We start from the raw sequence: 21,065 nt of genomic DNA on the forward strand, positions 1-21,065 counted from the left end.
TGCTTTATAATTATAGTTGATATTTACATAATGTTTACTCTATGCCAGGGACTCTTGTGTGTTCCTTATATTTAATTTTTATAACAGTCTTATGGGACAGGATCTAGCTGTAGTTGCATTTTATATATGATAATTCGAGGCACAGACATTTTTATGATTAAATCCTGACAATACACCTCATAAGAAATACTCCCAGGATTCAGGCTCAGATAGTCTGACCCCAAAATTGTCCTTCAACTAATATATTATTCCTCTTTAAAGCACAGGAGTAATAGAAAGTGAGGTCGATGAACAATACACATTAAAATCACCTGTAGTCCTTCCTAAAATGTTTATTCCTGGGTTCGTTTGCTTCCCTATATGTGTAATAACCATTTAAAAAGAAAGTACAGGTGATTCTAAGAGACCTTACCATTTCAAAACCATTGAAATTATAGCTATTATTTTGTGTATTTTCTTTGGGCATAAATTCAAAACAGAGTAGATGATATCCTTGATTTTCAAACTATTTGTAACACTCTAATTTGCTTTGCTTTGTGATAATTTTTATGCTAATTGAGATGATTTCTGTTTTCACTAATCCTATTGAGTATTCTTATATTTTATCTACATATTCCACAAGTAGTCAATTAACATATTATCTGAGGAAACTAAATATGTCTTCGAGGGAATGAAAACTGGTACAGCCACTGTGGGAAACAGTATGAAGTTTCCTCAAAAAATTAAAAGTAGAGCTACCCTATGATCTGAGAATTGCACTACTGGGTGTTTACCCCCGAAATACAAAAACATTAATTCAAAGATATATATACATCCCTGTGTTTATTGCAGCATTACTTAACAATAGCCAAACTATGGAAGCAGCCCAAGTGTCCATCCATAGATGAATAGATAAAGAAAAGGTGGCATATTTATACAATGGAATATTATTATAAAAAAGAACGAAATCTTGCCATTTGTAACAACATAGATAGAACTAGAGAGTGTAACCCGAGGTGAAATAAGTCCGAGAAAGACAAATATCATTGTGATCTCATTCATATGTAGAATTCAAGCAACAAAACAAAAGAGCAAAGGAAAATAAGAGAGAGGATAAGACAAAACAAGAAACAGACTCTTAACAAAATGATGGCTACCAGGGAAGTGGGAGAGGGGATGGGGGAGATAGGGGATGGAGATTAAAGAAACACTTATCATGATGAAAAAAATAAAATGAAATGAAATGAAAAAAATAAAAAGTAAGTAATAAGAAACAAAATAAAACAAAAAAAAAATCTTTGACTACAACTTAAAAGACAACAACAACAACCTATCAATGGCTGAGAGTAACAAAGTTTTATTTATTTAAAATCAAATTATTTCTTTCCGCTATGCCTTTCTTAACATGTTAACTTTGATGTTCATAGTTTTCATTTCATGTATTTGAGATGGCAACTGGACCTTAAGACTCATAACTGTATTCCATGCAGGAGAAATGGAAAGAAATGTATTTCATTAAAAATTTTTAAATAAAAAATTTTAAATAAAAAATTAAAAGTGGACTCTTCTCCCAAGGACTCCCAACTGCTTCATACTGTCCTAAACTCTCTTATATGGACATCTTTTGTTGGTTGGCAGCTGGTAGAGGAATTGTGTTTAGGTGTTTACCCAACCAACAAACAGTGAAGGCCAAAGTCAACCCCTATACCTATGCATTGACTATATTAATTTTTCCCCTGTACACACAACATACCATCTCCTTGATTCTATCATTCAGTTACTGTACCTGGCTTAAAACTGAATCTCTCCATCATATGAGGATGTTATTTCTTATGCTCTGGTAACCTGCTACCTGAAATGCAATTTGTCTTCAACTCACTCACATAGTATACAGTGATTCCAAAAGAAGAGGAAACAAGCACTTTTTTTCCCCCAAGGAGCCAAGGGGAGACCCTGAAGTAATCACTCATCTGTGAGGAAACCTTGCTCTTTTAGTCAATATGAAAGTCCTGGTTTTGTTTTTGGAAGAATCTTACTATGCTTTTTTATACCTCATTATCACTTCTGAGCAGAGCCCATGGGGAAGGATGTTTTTCTTGCAGGCTAAATAGATTTAACAGCTAATTTTAAGACAGTGGAATTTGGGGTCTTATAAATTGCTGTAGGGATTGAGTAATTAGAGGTTGTTGTAGGCCATATTTCAGGTTTTATATTGGCAAGAGTTCCCTCAAAACTTGTAAAGATAACCAATTAGCTTCCAGTCTCTAAACACAGGATCATACATCAACACAATATCTAAGTCTGAAGATCATAATATTTCATTTCCTGGGCTCTGTGTTCTGCCTGTCTGTTACCCTGTAGTTTACTGGCTACTGCCTTGACCTCACCATTCCATTTTTCCACTACAAACAATAGTTTTGTGGTTTCTTTCCATCATTTCATTTGGAAGAACAACCTTAGTGGATGGTACTTTAAAATGTGTGGGATTCCTTGGGACGCCTGGGTGGCTGAGTGGGTTAAAGCCTCTGCCGTTGGCTCAGGTTATGGTCCCCGGGGTCCTGGGATCGAGCCCCTCGTTGGGCTCTCTGTGAAGCAGGGAGCCTGCTTCCCTTCCTCCCTCTGCCTACTTGTGATGTCTGTCTGTCAAATAAATAAAATCTAAAAAAAAAAAAAAAATTGTGGGGTTCCAGTTGTATATACTTTAAAGCTGCTGCTTGACATTTTCAACTTCTGATAGAATCAATAAGTACAGAGATGTGTGGTTTTTTTCAACCTAGAAGCTCTGTGCTAGGGCACTCTCCGAAAAGTTTGATATCAGGCTGTTAAGAAGAAAGTGACTCTCTTAACAAAACTGATTTTATTCCCTGCCATCTTCCCTGGAAGTCAGGTTAATTCTGATTTCAGTTCATTCATCTCTTCTCACTTTACTGACAGCTGCACAAAATTATCAAAAGCCTAGTAATACCATAAATTTTTGCTCAGTTTCTTGTTGTTTTTATACTACTTCCTCTAAATTGTGGTGTCACTGAGTATATGGTCTGCGCCCCCATGAACAGAGCAAGTGATCCTTGACCAACTATTTTGCTATCACGTAACAGGGAGCTGAGTAACTTTCCAACCTGCAATGGGTAGGTACTCATCTCCCAGTGATTATCTACAGAGAAAACCAGTATCATTCATTTGCCTTATTGTCCAGTACTTATTGAACACTTTCTATAGTTTGGGAACATTTCCACCTTATCTCCCCAGGGTAGAAATTAGAGTATTTGTTTCCTCATGCTTCTTTACGGTGTGGGCACTAGCAGGTGATGGAGACTGTAGGTATGAAAAGGCAAAAATAGTGCTGAAACAGGGCGCCTGGGTGACTCAGTCAGTTAAGTATCTACCTTTGGCTCAGTCATGATCCCAGAGTCCTGGGATCCAGCCCTACATCATTGGGCTCCCTGATCAGCGGGGAGCCAGCTTTTCCTTCTCCCCCTGCTCATGCTCTCTCTTTTTCTTTCTCTCTGTCTCTCTCTCAAATAAATAAAATCTTTAAAAAATGGTGCTGAAGGAAGGTGGAAACAGAATTCTGTAACTATGAATGGTTGCGAGATTGCATCCATGATGCGTGGTGGCTTTGTTGCTTCCAGCAACAGCAGCTGCTGAAGATTATGTTCATGGCAGGAATATAGACACTTCCTGGCTGCTGCATTCACAGTGGCAAAGGTGTTGGTATCTTGCGCCAATTATGCAAAATAGATTAAGGCATGATTTCTAGAAACCTAGTGTCAAGCATGTTTCTCCAGCCCTCCCAATATTCCAGTATGCTAACTCCCCTTCCTCTTATTGTACTCCCTTTCTACTTTTTTTTCTTCTGTTTGCTTCAAATTTAGGACACTAACAGATAGAAGGACATTACATTCTAATGAGATACCTACTTGGAAGCACCAAACGTAACTAAATAAGAATATAAATGTGAGTGTGTATAAGATGATTTAAGAAAGTGTATGAGTGTGTGTTTGTATATACGCTGTGTGTTTATCCCATTCAACTTATGTTGTAAATGCCACTTAATTTGTTTCATAATATCCATACAGAGATATACCTGTGTATACACATTCTATGCACAAACACACACACACACACACACAACATAAAGAAGTAATTTTAAACTTGAAACTAAATACTCCTAGGCAAATTGATTAAAGGAATGGAGACACTTTTTCTTCATTCAGATGGAGCATCTTCTTCAGGGCACCTAAGTGGCTCAGTCACTTAGTGGCTGGCTTTTGATTTTGGCTCAGGTCATGATCTCAGGGTCCTGGAATGAAGCCCATACCTCAGACTCTGTGCTCAGTGGGGAACCTGCTTCTGCCTCTCCCTTATCCCCTCTCCCTCCTTGTGCTTTCTCTCTCTCTCTCTCAAGTAAATAAAATCTTAAAATATAAAAGATGGACACCTTGTTCAAAATAAAGGTAAATTTTTGCCCAATCAAAATGACCCTTATTTTCATGCCCTTTTATGCTTGAAATATACTTTATAAGCCATAAAACTTCCCTATGACCTAGATTTATGTTGAAGCAAAACATAACTAATAATGAAAATTATTGATTAAAGGTGTTTTAAAAGAATTGATACAAATAAAATTCCCTTTTTTTTAAAAGATTTTATTTATTTATTTTACAGACAGAGGTCACAATTAAGCAGAGAGGCAGGCAGAGGGAGAGGAAGGGAAGCAGGCTCCCTGCTCAGCAGAGAGCCCGATGCGGGGCTCGATCCCAGAATCCTGGATCATGACCTGAGCCGAAGGCAGAGGCTTTAACCCACTGAGCGACCCAGGCGCCCCCAAATAAAATTCTTTCACACACACACACACACAGACGCATAAACAGACATGCTCATGAGTGGGGGAAGAGGCAGAGGGAGAGAAAGATTCCTCAAGTAGACTCCCCAACAATCGCAGAGCCCAATGCAAGGCTCACAGGACTCCATTCTAGGATCCCAAGATCATGACCTGAGACAAAATCTAGAGTCTGCTGCCCAACCAACTGAGCCACCCAGGTGCCCTAATACAAATAAAAATTCTTAGTAAATTGTTCATTTTAAATAGCTCAGCCTTGGGACGCCTGGGTGGCTTAGTCAGTTAAGCCGCTGCCTACAGCTCAGGTCATGATCCCAGAGTCCTGGGATCGACTTCCCCATCGGGCTCCTTATCTAGCAGGGAGCCTGCTTGTCTCTCTGCCTCTGCCTGCCACTCTGCCTATTTGTGCTCTCTCTCTGACAAATAAATAAATAAAATTAAAAAAAAATAGCTGAGCCCTATTCATCAGTGTTCTTATTTTTTTTAAAGAGAGCAGAGTAGTTAAATAAAGATATAGACACACATGTATGTATATGTTGAAAATATATTTTATATATATATATATATACACATGTGTGTATATATATATATTTAATCATAAAGCCTTGTGTGTGTATATATGAATTAACTAAAACACTCTATGTTTGTGTGTGTGTGTTTGTGTGTGTGTGTGTGTGTGTAAATTAGAGGAATATGGAGACTTCTGGGAAATCTTTCACATAATTATCATAAATTATATATTATGTAGCTGCTTGTCAGAATTGTTCTAATTCACTATTTACCCAGCTGATAAGAGAGCCAAGAAAAAAACACATGTATCTAAAGGTATTTCATAAAAATATACAGAAATTCTAAGATTATTTCTTTTTTCAAAATGAATTAAATAAATATTACAAATATATTATTTTTAAATATTAAGATCATACAATCTCTGTAATTATATATTCCTTTTTCTTTAATGAGATTGTTTCCTATTGTCTACAGATTTCCCTCATATAAATATTAAAAATTTCTACATATATGAACTTATTAATATAACCAATTAAGAATATTTTAAAATGCTGTATTAGCTACTTTGTTAATGCTTTTCACTCTTACAGGTGATAAATATCTCCACTTGGATGTTTCTGGCATCTAACCATCAGTAAGTTAAAAAATGACCTCAATATGTTTTCTATCCTGGCTTCCACTGATTTTCCATATTTTGGCTAATAAGTTTATCATTCATATTGTCATTTAAGCCAGATGCCTGGAGATTATCTCCTATTTCGTCCTTTTCCTGATATTTCATATTTTCTTGGTGAAGATTTAATGAGATTCAAGGGTGTTTAGGAAGATTCCATTTAATTTATTTCAATAGATACTGAACACTCGAGGGCAGCGTATCTGCATTGTTCCTCTTTGTACTCACCAATGGGATCTATACAACCAACCAATAAATGTTAGTATTAAATTTCAATATTTTTCAGGAAAACTAAAATTTGCTTGTCTATATATATAGTGCACACAAAACATTTACCCATATAGACTTGTTATTTTGTTCATTGATGTATAATGCTCTTCATGTAGAGGTCCTAATCCAACTCATATACTTTTTTTTAGGTAGATATAAGTATGATATGCTCTCTTTATTAATTGAATCAGTAAGTTTGAGCTCCTTCAATTCAGTGGCTTAGAACATTGTTATGATGTCATGAATTAGGTCTTAAAGTACTGGAGTTTTCTAAAACAATGCTAGAGGAAAATTGAATAGCACTTGATTCTTTTTTATTTCATTGTTAAAAAAAAATGTTTATGTTCATAATCTACCAAACCTATGGCCAAATATAATTTGATCCTTTTGACGGTTTCTGTTTTTATATGTTTTAAATTCAACCAATGTAATTCATTAGATTATTTTTGCTTACATCTGAAAATAGTGGTAGTATATAGGCAATTTTCAAGTTAAGGTCATTTTGAACTGAAAGAGACAATGTGAAACAAAATTATACTTATCTAAAGCACATGACAGCTATTAAAACCATTCTACTGTCTAGGAAAAAAAAACATTGAATTTCTTATAAATATTAAATGGATTTGAAAAATACTCACCAGTAGGAGGAAACAAATTTTTTTTAAAAAAGCTGTAACATTAAAGTAGCATTGTATTTATCATATTTTAGTTTATTGCAGGGCTAAAAAGAAGGGTAAAACAACTTAAGGACTGCCTTAGTGTTAATTAAGAAACATGAATATTGGGCGCCTGGGTGGCTCAGTGGGTTAAGCCGCTGCCTTCGGCTCAGGTCATGATCTCAGGGTCCTGGGATCGAGTCCCACATCCGGCTCTCTGCTCAGCGGGGAGCCTGCTTCCTCCTCTCTCTCTCTCTGCCTGCCTCTCAGTGTACTTGTAATTTCTCTCTGTCAAATAAATAAATAAAATCTTAAAAAAAAAAAAAGAAACGTGAATATTTATCATCTGTATAAAATAACTTCTAAGATGTTTGAAATGTGTTTAAAGCTATTATTTTTTAAAAAAATCTGAACTTTGCCTGTGTTTCCAGATTTGGGAATATCCAGAACAGAATTTGTCTTTGATACAGGCTTACTTTCTACCAGCTGAAAAATCATATTTAGGATATTTGATGTTCATACACATAGGAAATATCTTTTCAGGCACTCCTTCCCAAAGTGTCATTCTTGGCAAGGAATTGAATGGGATTTGAATTAGTCAACTAATTTAAAATGCAGTCATAAAAGAAGGAGAATATTAATAATAGCTTAGCAGATAGTTATCTTCTCTATTGTTCTCAAGAATATAAAAAGCTGCACTGGTTCTAGGATTGTTTGCCATTTAATGCATTACATATTCTGAAAGTATAATGTCAAATTTAGTCATAATGTTAAATCAGAATACTGTGTTAAGGATTTGTATGGGTTTTGGGCTGCTATTACATCTAATTTGGTTAGTTTACCCAGAAATGTTGAATTCCACTTTGCTAATCATCTCTCCTATCCTCCAGAATCTCAAGGGAGGACACTGCAGGGTCAGGGGAGCTAAGACGCCAGCATAGTAGGAGGACCCAAGTCTTGCTCCTCCCTTGAATACAGCTGGGTAACTATTGAATCATTCTGAACACTTAAGCAATCACCCTGACGACTGATAGAGCAAACTACACAAACACCCTGACAAGTGATATAGAAGCTGAGAAGAGGCTACTTCGAGAAGGTAGGAAATGTGAAGATGTAGTTTGGGGGAGAAACAGATCGTGGGTGCTGTGGTGGGAAAGTGAGCTCTGGTTGCAGAGAAAGGCAAAAGAGAGTGGAGAAAACGGAGACAAGCACACACTTCCCCAAAGCCATTAGCTGGGGAAATGAGAGGGGCTGATTTTTGTGGGGCTCAAAAACTAGAGTTTCAGGGGTCCCCAGGCTTGGCTAAAAAGAGACCCCGAGTAGAGGCAGACAAATAACCTCGAAGACTGTGTGATCTGAGGATCACATAAGTGACAGAGGGAGAGAATCTTTATTCTATTTGGAGCACACCTGTAAGAGGCAGCATTGTCCCTCTGGGGACAAAACAAAAGGTGGGCATCATTTCCCTCCTCCACCCCCTCAGCATAGGCACAGAGACCTCTGCTGAGGGCAGCTAACTGGGCACTGGCTATTTTGCCTGCTGGCTTCAGAACCCATGTCCTTGAACTCTGGTACTACTTCCCTTCTGGATCAAACCCTGAATCAGTCCCAGCATGGTGAGATGCTTTCCTAGAGGACCAGGACAGGTCTCCACCACCCCAGGTGTCAGAAGTTTGGGATTTTGAAAGTCAGCAGCCTAGCTAAGATAGAGCCCAGGTTGCTCTGCATTGCTTTAGGCAGGCAAGCAATCCAGAGATAGACGGTGTGAAATCTGTGATGTGAAAAGCGCCTGTGATGCATGAAGGGGAAATTGTTCTCTCTGCTGAGAATCCTTCCTTGAGAGGAGCAGGCACAGACTCCACTCTCCAGGGACAAAGGAGTCAGCTGGTGCCATTCCCTCCCCTCGTCCTCAGCATAAACCAACTTCAGGAAATAGCACAGTGCTAGCAGTGACTAAATGGCTTTCACCAAATCCTGTCCCACTGTGCTCTGCTGGTACTGTTTTTTCTAGGGCAAGTGTGCCTAACAACACCAAGCAGGCCTCACACACAGGAAATCAACACAAAGCCTGCATGTATCATGTGTACTTATCATAGAGTTCTGCAAAGCCTCAGTTCTAGTAGAAATAGCATCAGTTCTCTTAGTAAGCAGACTAGAGCATACCTAGGTAAACCTGTCACACTCTGGCCAAGGTCCAGACAGTCCCCACTGCAGGCAAGGAGAGACCGCAGAGGACTCAACTGAAGGATTGAGCAGTCATAACACAGCAGCAGAGTGCAGACAGCATATACCAGAAATGCTTCCTGAAGCACCAGGCCCTGAGCAGTAGATGACCTCTTCTTCATAAATCCATTACTCTCAGGAGCAGGAAACAACAGGGTTTCTTAACACAGGGAGGAAGATAGAAACCTAGACAAAATGCCGAGACAGAGAAATTCATCCTATAAGAGAAAAAAAAAAAAAAAAGGTTACTGTCAGGGATCTAATCAAAACAGATATAAGTAATATGCCTTGATCCCAACTTTACAGCAATTATCATAAGATTACTAACTGGGCTTGAGAATAACACAGAAAACATAAGGAATATCCTTACCATAGACATTAAAGAGGTTAAAGCCAATCAAGCCAAAATTTAAAAAAAAAAAGAGTAAAAACAATTATTCAAAACTGACTAAATATAATGGCTATAAGGATGGAAGAGGTAGAGGAATGAATAAGTGATATAGAAGATAGAATTATGGAAAATAATGAAGCTCATCAAAAGAGAGAAAGAAAAACCCTGAAGAATGAAAGTGGACTAGGAAACTCAGTAACTACATCAAACATAATAACATTCCTATCCTAAGAGTTGCAGAAGAAGAGACCGAAAAGGGAGACAGAAGGTTTATTTGAGCAAATTACAACTGAAAACTTCCCTGATCTGGGGAATGAATCAGATATCCAAATCCAGGAGGCACAGAGAGTTTCACTGAGAAGTGTTTATCCACTCACTGTGGATCTCTGAAGTTGCAAATAAATTTTCCCAACTCTTTAGGAATTTTACATATAATTTAAAATTTTATTTCCTAACTCTTAACATTCATTTTCCCCTTTTGTAGTTTCTATTTTCTATACTGGTAAATAGAATTGAATGCAAAAATTGCTCTTATCAAAATATACTGAAAATTATTGGGTATAATGGAAGAAAGGCAGTTCTCAGTTCCTAAGAAGAAACTTGTGAGAGTTGAATTGGTTTCCATAAATAACTTGGAAGAATGATACACAACTAATGAATTGTTGAACACTACATCAATAACTAATGATGTACTACTATATGTGGGATAACTGAACATAATAAAAAAAAATCTGGAAAATGTTTTCATATTTTCTTGTTCTGTCTTTGTTGTACTTAGTGTTTGTTTTTCCAGTTGATGAGAGACTTGAAAGAGGAGGCCCAAAGAATACAGCTGAGTGGCTGACTGTAGTTTAATAACAGAGTGTATTATGTACAATATTAGATACTTTATCTGTGCAACAAAATAATATTTTTCTCCCCTTCAAAGCTTTGTAAAGGCAGCCATACACAAAGACAATTTAAAAAGAAAATTGAAACACATATTTTATTATGATTATGTGTCACTTTACAAGACAATGCTGGGTGGAAAAAGGGAGACCCTGATACCTTGACCACATCACTTGGATTTTACCCACTGCAACATGGAACTGGAGCTATGGTAGATAAGGAATGGTGATCATTTGTCTTTCCTAAGGAGATATCAGGTATCCCAAGGGACTGGGGACTGAGAAAAGAGGAACACCTGTTTTCTTGGACACATCTGTCTTGTAGGGCTTCTATCATATGGAGCGGGAGAATGAGAAAGAGGCCATGGGTTGTGGCTTAAGTACTATAGATGCTTGATATTCTTACTAAGATTAAGTATATTTTCTGAATAAATATTTCTTAATTTGCTCCAGGTCCTTTGGAAAATTTCCACAGGTTTTAACATTTTTAATAATTGAAAATTTCTTAAAACTTTTCACTAATTAGGATATATTCACTGAGGAATGTTTTGGCAGTGCTCCTTATATTGCAATTATAGAAGTCATCTTTGTCCTCTGCTTTATTTTGTTTCTATTTATATTTTTTTTTTGGATAATTTCTATTGAATGATATTCAGATTTACTAATTCTTTCCCTGGCTGGGTTGAAATCTTAGAAGATCCTGTTGGAACATTCTTCATTTTTATATTTGTATTTTTTTTTATTTTTTTGGTATTTATGGTACATTATTTCTTAGAGTTTCCATTTCTCTGCTGAAATCATCCATATATTGCATGCATTTCACTTTTTCCATTAGCGGCAACTTAATTTTAGATACCTTAACTTCCCTTTGTCATATTTGAGTCTGATTTTTGCTTTGTCTTTGGGTCTCTTTTTTTTATATGCTTTATATGTATATATTTTTTAAATGTCAGACATCTAGTATAGAACAGTAGAGACTGAGACAAGTGTTTTTATGTGTGGATATGGCACACTTTTCTATTAGACCTTAAGGCAGGGGATTGAATTAAACTAGTTGAATCAGGGTTCTGCTATTGTTGTGATTTACCTCCGTAAACCACACACTTCAGGTTCCTCCAATGACATGTTAAAAAAAAAAAAAAAGTGAAGCCTAAAGCCAGCAGAATTGGGGAATAATAAAGTTTAGAGCAGAAATAAATGATATACAATTGTGAGTTGATTCGTAAGATTTTTTCCCCCTAAGAGTATACTCTGCTTTTAGCTTCTATCTTTGTACTGTGAAATGCACCTAATGTATATTGGATGTCTAATTAATATTTTATGAGAAGGAAAGAAGAAAGAGAGAGAGAAAAATTATTCTTCTATACATTGGGTTTGAAAAAATTGTCAATGTTATAACAACGGAAACTTAGGAAATAACTGTTTTTTTCTTCCCCCCTATCTTTTTCCCTTTTCTTCTTCTTTTTTTTTTTTTCCTTACCTCTGAGCTGGTAACAGGATAGACATCTCAGATTAAAAAATGGTAGATTCCTTTCCTATTTACATCTCTAAACTTAGGGGCTTTCTTGGTCTCCAGTATAATTCAATTGAAATATTCCCAAATTTGAAAAGTTATAAAATATAAAAAAATAGTGCAAATACGCATGCTCTCTCAGGTTTCCTACTTTTTAACATTCACCACATACATCTTATCATTCCTGTCAAAGTATTGGTATGCAAATATCTATCTATCTATCCATCTACTTATCTATATACATACATACAAAATATTTTTCTGAAAAACTTAAGCTGCAGGTATGGTGACAAATTACTGGGTACTGTTTAAGTGTGCCGTCCTAAAGACACCAACGTTTCCTTTTATCACAATAGTACAATCATCAAATCAGGACACTTTCATTGGTAAAATTTTATTATCGATTCCAGGGATGTTAAAATGTTGCTGAGAATTCTAATTGACTTTGTAGGTTCAGCATCCAATTCAAAATCATGCATTGCATTTAGTTGACATACCTCTTTAGTATTCTTCAGTCTGGAACACTTCCTAAGTTGTCCTTTGTCTTTTAGTACTATGGCATTTTTGACTCAAACAGGCACTTAATTTGTAGGACGTCCCTTGACCCAAAGGTTCATCTGACCATTATTTGATTCAGTATACACATCATATTTTTTAATTTCTTATTTTTTATTAACATATAATGTATTATTAGACACAGGAGTACAAGTCTGTGAATCATCAGGCTTACACACTTCACAGCACTTACCACAGCACACATCCTGCCCAATGTCCCTAACTCCACCACCCTCTCCCTACCCCTACCCCCCAGCAACCCTCAGTTGGTTTTGTGAGATTAAGAGTCTTTTATGGTTTGTCTCCCTCCCAATCCCATCTTTTTTCATTTATTCCTTACCTACTCCCCAAGCCCCCCAATTTCAAATTCCTCAATTTCCTCATATCAGGGAGGTCATATGATAATTATCTTTCTCTTATTGACTTATCTTGCTCAACATAATACCCTCTAGTTATATCCCTGTCATTGCGAATGGCAAGATTTCATTTCTTTTGATGGCTGCATAGTATTCCATTGTATATGCATATATACCACATCTTCTTTATCCATTCATCTGTTGATGGACATCTAGGTTTTTCCATAGTTTGGCTGTTGTGGACATTGATGCTGCTATAACATTACAGCTATAAAAATTCGGGTGCACGTGCCCCTTTGGATTACTACATTTGTATCGTTAGGGTAAATACCCAGTAGTGCAATTGCTGGGTCATAGGGTAGCTCTAATTTCAACTTTTTGAGGAAACTCCATGCTGTTTTCCAGAGTGGTTGCATCAGCTTGCATGTTCACCAACAGTGTAGGAGGGTTCCCCTTTCTCTGCATCCTCTCCAACTTCTGTAGTTTCCTGACTTATTAATTTTAGCCATTCTGACTGCTGTGAGGTGGTATTTCATCGTGTTTTGATTTGTATTTCCTTGATGCCAAGTGATGTGGAGCATTTTTTCATGTTCTTGATGCCATCTGGATGTCTTCTTCGCAGAAATGTCTATTCATGTCCTCTGCCCATTTCTCGACTAGATTATTTGTTCTTTGGATGTTGAGCTTGATAAGTTCTTTATAGATTTTGGATACTAGCCATTTATCTGGTATGTCATTTGCAAATATCTTCTCCTGTTCCGTCAGTTGTCTTTTGGTTTTGTTGACTCTTTCCTTTGCTGTGCAAAAGCTTTTGATCTTGATGAAGTCCCAATTGTTTATTTTTGCCCTTGTTCCCTTGCCTTTGGAGATGATTCTAGGAAGAAGTTACTGCAGCTTAGGTCAAAGAGGTTGCTGCCTGTGTTCTCTTCAAAGATTTTGATGGATTTCTGTCTCATGTTGAGGTATTTCATCGATTTTGAGTCTATTTTTGTGTGTGTTGAAAGGAAATGGTCCAGTTTTATTCTTCTGCATGTGGCTGTCCAATTTCCCCAACACCATTTGTCGAAGAGACTGTCTTTTTTCCATTGAACATTCTTACCTGCTTTGTCAAAGTTGAGTTGACCATAGAGTTGAGGGTCCATTTCTGGGCTCTCTCTTCCATTCCATTGATCTATGTGACTGTTTTTGTGCCAGTACCACACTGTGTTGATGATGACAGCTTTGTAATAGAGCTTGAAGTCTGGAATTGTGATGCCACCAACTTTGGCTTTCTTTTTCAACATTCCTCTGGCTATTTGAGGTCTTTTCTGGTTCCATATAAATTTTAGGATTATTTGTTCCATTTTTTTGGAAAAAAATGGATGATATTTTGATAGGGATTGCATTAAATGTGTATATTGCTTTAGGTAGGATTGACATTTTCACCATATTTGTTCTTCCAATCCATGAGCATGGAACATTTTTCCGTTTCTTTGTGTCTTCAGTTTCTTTCATGTGTACTTTATAGTTTTCTGAGTACAGATTCTTTGCCTCTTTGGTTAGGTGTATTTGTAGGTATCTTAGGGTTTTGTGTGCAATTGTAAATGGGATTTACCCACTAATTTTTCTTTCTTCTGTCTTGTTGGTGTATAGAAATGCAACTGATTTATGTGCATTGATTTTATATCCTGACGCTCTACTGAAATCCTGTACAAGTTCTAGCAGATTTGGAGGGGAGTTTTTGGGTTTTCCACATAAAACATCTTATTATCTGCAAAGAGTGATAGTTTGATTTCTTCTTTGCCGATTTAGATACCTTTAATTTCGTTTTGTTCTCTGATTGCTGAGGCTAGGACTTCTAGTAATATGTTTAATAGCAGTGGTGATAATGGCCATCCCTGCTGTGTCCCTGACCTTAGCAGAAAAGCTCTCAGTTTTTCTCCATTGAGAATGATATTCACTTTGGGATTTTCATAGATGGCTTTGATGATATTGAGGATGTACCCTCTGTCCCTACACTTTGAAGAGTTTTGATCAAGAAAGGATGCTATACTTCGTTGAATGCTTTTTTAGCATCTATTGAGAGTACCATAGTTATTGTTCTTTTTTTTTTTTTATTAATGTATTGTATCACATTGATCAATTCGCAGATGTTGAATCAATATTGCAGCCCTGGAATAAATCCCACTTTGTTGTGATGAATAATCCTTTTAATGTACTGTTGGATCCTATTGGCTAGTATTTTGGTGACAATTTTTGCATCTGTGTTCATCAAGGATATTGGTCTGTAATCCTCTTTTTTGATGAGGTCTTTATCTGGTTTTGGGATCAGGGTAATGTTGGCTTCATAAAATGAGTTTAGAAAATGAGTTTGGAAGTTTTCCTTACATTTTTATTTTTTGGAACAGTTTCAGGAGAATAGGAATAACTCTTCTTTATTTTTTTTTTTTTAAAGATTTTATTTATTTATTTGACAGAGAGAGATCACAAGTAGGCAGAGAGGCAGGCAGAGAGAGAGAGGAGGAAGCAGGCTCCCTGCTGAGCAGAGAGCCCTACGCGGTACTCGATCCCAGGACCCTGAGATCATGACCCGAGCCGAAGGCAGCGGCTTAACCCACTGAGCCACCCAGGCGCCCAGGAATAACTCTTCTTTAAATGCTTGGTAGAATTCCCCTGGGAAGCTGTCTGGCCCTGCGCTCTTGTTCGTTGGGAGATTTTTGATGACTGCTTCAAAAATCCTTACTGGGTATGGGTTTGTTCATGTTTTCTATTTCTTCCTGGATCAGTTTTGGTAGTTTATACATCCTAGAAATGCATCCATTTCTTCCAGATTGTCAAATTTGCTGGCATGTAGTTGATCATAATATGTTCTTATAATTGTTTGTATTTCTTTAGAGTTGGTTGTGATTTCTCTTTTATTCATGATTTTACTAATTTGGGTCCTTTCTCTTTTCTTTTTGATAAGTCTGGACAGGGGGTTATCAATCTTATTAATTCTTCCAAAGAACCAGCTCCTAGTTTTGTTGATTTGTTCTACTGGTTTTTTTTTTTTTTTTTTTTTTTTTTTTTCATTTCTATTTCATTGATTTCTGCTCTGTTCTTTATGATTTCTCTTCTCCGGCTGGGTTTAGGCTTTCTTTGCTGTTCTTTCTCCAGCTTCTTTAGCTATAGGGTTAGATTGTGTATTTGAGACCATTCTTTTTTCTTGAGAAAGGTTTGTATCACTATATACTTTCCTCTCAGGATTGCCTTCACTGTGTCCCACAGATTTTGAACTGTTGTTTTTTCATTGTCATTTGTTTCCATGAATTTTTTTCAATTCTTATTTAATTTCCTGGTTGACCCATTCATTCTTTAGTAGGATGCTCTTTAGCCTTCATGTATTGGCTTCCAACTTTCCTCTTGTGATTGAGTTCTAGCTTCAGAGCATTGTGGTCTGAAAATATGCAGGGAATGATCCCAATCTTTTGGTAGTGGTTGAGACCTGATTTGTGACCCAGGATGTGATCTATTTTCGAGAATGTTCCATGTTCACTAGAAAAGAATGTGTATTCTATTGCTTTGGGATGGAATGTTCTGAATATATCTGTGATGTCCATCTGGTCCAGTGTGTCCTTTAAGGCCTTTATTTCCTTGTTCATCTTTTGCTTGGGTGATCTGTCCATTTCAGCGAGGGGGTGTTAAAGTCCCCTACTATTACTGTATTATTGTTGATGTGTTTCTTTGATTTTGTTGTTAATTGGTTTATATAGTTGGCTGCTCCTATGTTAGGGGCATAGATATTTAAAATTATTAGATCTTCTTGTTGGACAGACCATTTGACAATGAAATATTATCCTTCCTCATCTCTTATTCTAGTCTTTAGCTTACAATCTAGTTTATCTGATATAAGGATTGGCACCCCAGCTTTCTTTTGATGTCCATTAGCATGGTAAATTGTTTTCTACCTCCTCACTTTAAATCTGTAGGTGTCTTTGGGTCTAAAATGAATTTCTTATAGACAGTATATTGATGGGTTTTGTTTTTTATCCATTCTGAAATCCTGTGTCTTTTGATTGGGGCACTTAGCCCATTACATTCTGAGTAACTATCGAAAGATATAAATTTAGTGCCATTCTTTTGCCTGTAAGGTGACTGTTACTATATATTGTCTCTGTTCCATTCTGATCTACTATTTTTAGGTTCTCTCTTTGCTTAGAGGACCCCTTTCAATATTTCCTATAGGGCTGGCTTGGTGTTTGCAAATATCTTTTAGTTTTTGTTTGTCCTGGAAGCTTTTTATCTCTCCTTCTCTTTTCAATGACAGCCTAGCTGGGTATAGTATTCTTGGCTGTATGTTTTTCTCATTTAGTGCTCTGAATATATCATGCCAGTTCTTTCTGGCCTGCCAGGTCTCTATGGATAAGTTTGCTGCCGATCTAATATTTTTACCATTGTATGTTATAGACTTCTTGTCCCAGGATGCTTTCAGGCTTTTCCCTTTGTCACTAAGACTTGTATTTTTTTACTATTAGATGATGATGTGTGGATCTATTCTTATTGATTTTGAAGGGGGTAGTCTGCACCTCCTGGATTTTGATACTTGTTCCTTTTGCCATATTAGGGAAATTCTCTACAATAATTCACTCCAACATACCTTCTTTCCCCCTCTTTCTTTCTTCTTCTTCTGGAATCCTAATTATTCTAATATTGTTTCATCTTATAGTATCACTTATCTCTCAAATTCTCCCCTTGTGTTCCAGTAGTTGTCTCTCTTTTGCTCAGCTTCTTTATTCTCTGTCATTTGGTCTTCTATATTACTAATTCTCTCTTCTGCTTCATTTATCTTAGCAGTAAAAGCCTCCATTTTTTATTGCACCACATTAATAGCTTTTTAAAAAATTTCAGCTTGGTTAGATTTTAGTTCTCCTATTTCTCCCAAAAGGGCTTTTATTTTTCCAGAAGTGGTTTCTCTAATATCTTTCATGCCTTTTTTGAGGCTTGCTAGCACCTTGAGAATCATCATCCTAAACTCTAGATCTGTCATATTACCAATGTCCATATTGATTAGGTCACTAGCCTTCAGTACTGCCTTTTGTTCTTTTTTATTTTATTTTATTTGGTGGTGAGTTTTTCAGGCTTGTAATTTTATCCATATAAGAATATGTGAATAAGAGAATAAAAATACTAGAAGGGTGGCTAAGACCCCAGAAAAATGTACACTAACCAAATTAAAAGAGACCCCAAATCAGGGGGAGAAGAAAGGGGTAATTTGGGTAAATTTTTTTTTTAAATTAAAAAATATATATGTGTGTGGTGTGTGTGTGTGTGTGTGTGTGTATTAGACTGGTGAGTAGAACAGAGCCACCCACTTGGTTTGGGGTATATTTTGGTCTCTTAGAAGAAACTACCTCACAAAATTTTATTTTTAAAATTTTTTTTTAACCTCACAAAATTTTAAAGGAAGAAAACATATATATACAATAATAAGCATAAACATGATGAAGGGATGGAATATGAATGTAAATATAAAAATTTAAAAAAATTCTAAAAAAGGAATTGATAAGATATGTTTGTTGGGAAAAGAAAGAAAATGAAAATGGAGAGAATATGATTAGGATGGAGACTAGAACAAAGCCTTGTGCTACATTTAGGGTATATTATGATCTATTAGAAGAAGTTGTATCCCAAAATTTTTTTAGAAGGAAAAAACCCTATATGTTTACAAAAAATAAAGTTTGGTCCAATGAAGGATAAAATATGACTATAATAATGAAGGTTTAAAAAGGCTTGTATATTTTTAGAAAGGTATTGTTAAGATAAAGTAATTTTAAAATGTTAAAAGAAGAAAGAGAAAAAGTAAAAAATTAAAATATGAAAAAAACTAAAATTAAATTTAAAAAAATTAATAACTTTGCAAGGTTAAGGAATTATGGGGAGAAAGCCATGAATTCCATGCTTGCTTTCCCCTTCTCTGGAATTCTGCTGTTCATGATCAGTGAGTTTGACCTTGGCTGGATGTTCTTGTTGCTCTTCTGGGGGAGGGTCCTGTTGTGATTTTCAAATGTCTTTGCCCGAGGTGAATTTGCCCTGACCTTGTCAGGGGCCAGGCTAAGTAATCTGTTCAAGTTTACTCTTGGGAACTTTTGTTCCCCAAATGCTTTCTGTAGAGCTCTGCAGGACAGGAATAAAAATGGCAGCCTCCCAATCTCTGGTCAAAGGAACCAAGAGCTCAGGGCCCTACTCCTCAGTGTGTCCTCAGAGAGAAGCACTCAATCACTCCCATCTCTTTGGTCTCCGGCCACCCTCTGAGCTCACCTGGCCTGTGAAAGAGCATTTCTGTCTCTGGCACACAGCCCCATTTGGAGTCTCCAAACTCAGCAGATTCCTGCCACTCTGCTCTTCTAGTGGCTCTCTTGGGATCTGCCACTTTTGGGCCCTTGTTCAAAGAGCAGTGGTCAGATTGTGCCACGAATCACAGTTTAAGGTAATCCCAAGCTGAGAGCTCACTCCTCTGCTCCGTCTTTGTTGCCGGCTTCCCTGCTCTAATACCTTCAAGCTCTGCTACACTCAGACACCCCCGATCCTTCTGTGACCCCATGGAACCTGAGGCCATGCTGTCCCCATGAGGGCTCCACCTCTGCTTAGCCTCTGGAGTGATATCCTTTAGTGGAGCAGACTTTTAAAAGTTCAAATTTTGTGCTCTGTTGCTCCACTGCTTGCTGGGAGCTGGCCCCTCCCACTACAGTCCATTTTCCAGGGGCTTCAGATTCACTTCTCCACACGTCCTACCTTTCAGAAAGTGGTCAGTTTTCTGTTTCTAGAATTGCTGCTCTTCTTCAACCTCCTGTTGGTTTTGTAGGTGTTTGGAATGGTTTGATAACTATCTAACTAGACTCCTGCAATCTGATGTCATCTCCATCTGCTGCTACTCCGCCATCTTGACTCCTCTCCTACACATCATTTCTTTTTTAACACATCATATTTTTAAAGGCCATGCCTATGTAATTATATTATCTATAAAATCATAACATTGCTTTAAAGATATATAAAATGAAGAAAATAGATAAAAGATATATACAGGAGAGTGAGATTTGTTTCACAAAATATTACAAATTTAATTTCTTCAAGTCAAACAACTAATCCTAATGGTAAAGACCTGAGTCATTCTATCTTATTTAGAGATAGTGTCTTTTTATTCCTCCAAATTTTCATATATATCTGAGAACACGTTATTCACTGAAGTGGTGAGAATGAAGTACCAATTCCCAGATTGTAACTTTGCATAGAAGCTTTCATTCCTGCCTGGATAATGCCTTTCTCCTAATATACAGTTTTTTTAATTACCCTGAATGAAAGCTGGCTGTTTATGTTTGATAATCATTCAAAAGAAACTCCTTAATCAAACTGCTCTTCATTTATGCAAAGATTGTAACAGTTTGTTGTTTGCTCTATTGGGAACTTTGAGATCTTTAGGTTTCTTATGATCACTATGCCAATTACTTTGCTGTAATTAAAGATAATGGAACTTTGATAATGACTTAGCCACCTATGATACTCAAGATAATAGGCTTGTAGAAAAATATCAATAGTTACATGACATTGTTTTGAATGGTAATTGATATAACTATGGCATGGTAATATGAGCATAGCAGCTGTCTACTTCTTCAAGTGTATGTGAACCCTCACCCATGACAGCTGTGCTGGGTAAAGATGCTAAACATTTGTCTGACTCAAATATAAAATTACTTAAAAAAAAGCTGGAGTCATCTATGACTTAGGAGTTCAGACTGAAAAAGGACTCAGTAAAAACATGATAAATCAATAAGGTATTTTTGTTTTGTTTTTGCATTGTCCACAAATACTCTCTAATTTGGTGCATTAAGAAGGAGGGCAGAAGAAGAATCAATGAAACAAGATGGAATTGGGAGGGAGACAAACCATAAGTGACTCTTAATCTCACAAAACAAACTGAGGGTTTCTGGGGGGAGGGGGGTTGGGAGAAGGGGGTGGGATTATGGACATTGGGGAGGGTATGTGCTTTGGTGAGTGCTGTGAAGTGTGTAAACCCTGTGATTTACAGACCTGTACCCCTGGGGATAAAAATATATGTTTATAAAAAATAAAAAATTAAAAAAAAAAAAGAAGGAGGGTAAACTGTCATCCTGATAATAAGAGTCACTTTTGCATTGTATTTTCATTTTGCCTTTCATCTTCATGGATAAATGGAATTTTCAAAAACTGTTTTACA

The 21,065-nt window shown here is 36.6% G+C and overlaps 1 long non-coding RNA gene across 1 annotated transcript in view; it reads right to left on the reverse strand.

Annotated features, from left to right (window-relative positions):
* Positions 1-7,194: 7,194 nt before the first annotated feature.
* Positions 7,195-21,065, reverse strand: part of LOC123388304 — a 161,322-nt gene continuing 147,451 nt past the window's right edge. The window contains exon 5 of the long non-coding RNA XR_006602853.1: positions 7,195-9,372. This is a non-coding gene — a long non-coding RNA (uncharacterized LOC123388304). The remainder of the gene's footprint in view (positions 9,373-21,065) is intronic.

The sequence above is a fragment of the Mustela putorius genome, unplaced genomic scaffold (genome assembly GCF_011764305.1).
Source record: "Mustela putorius furo isolate JIRA1106 unplaced genomic scaffold, ASM1176430v1.1 tig00003898_pilon_pilon_pilon, whole genome shotgun sequence".
Taxonomy (NCBI): domain Eukaryota; kingdom Metazoa; phylum Chordata; class Mammalia; order Carnivora; family Mustelidae; genus Mustela; species Mustela putorius.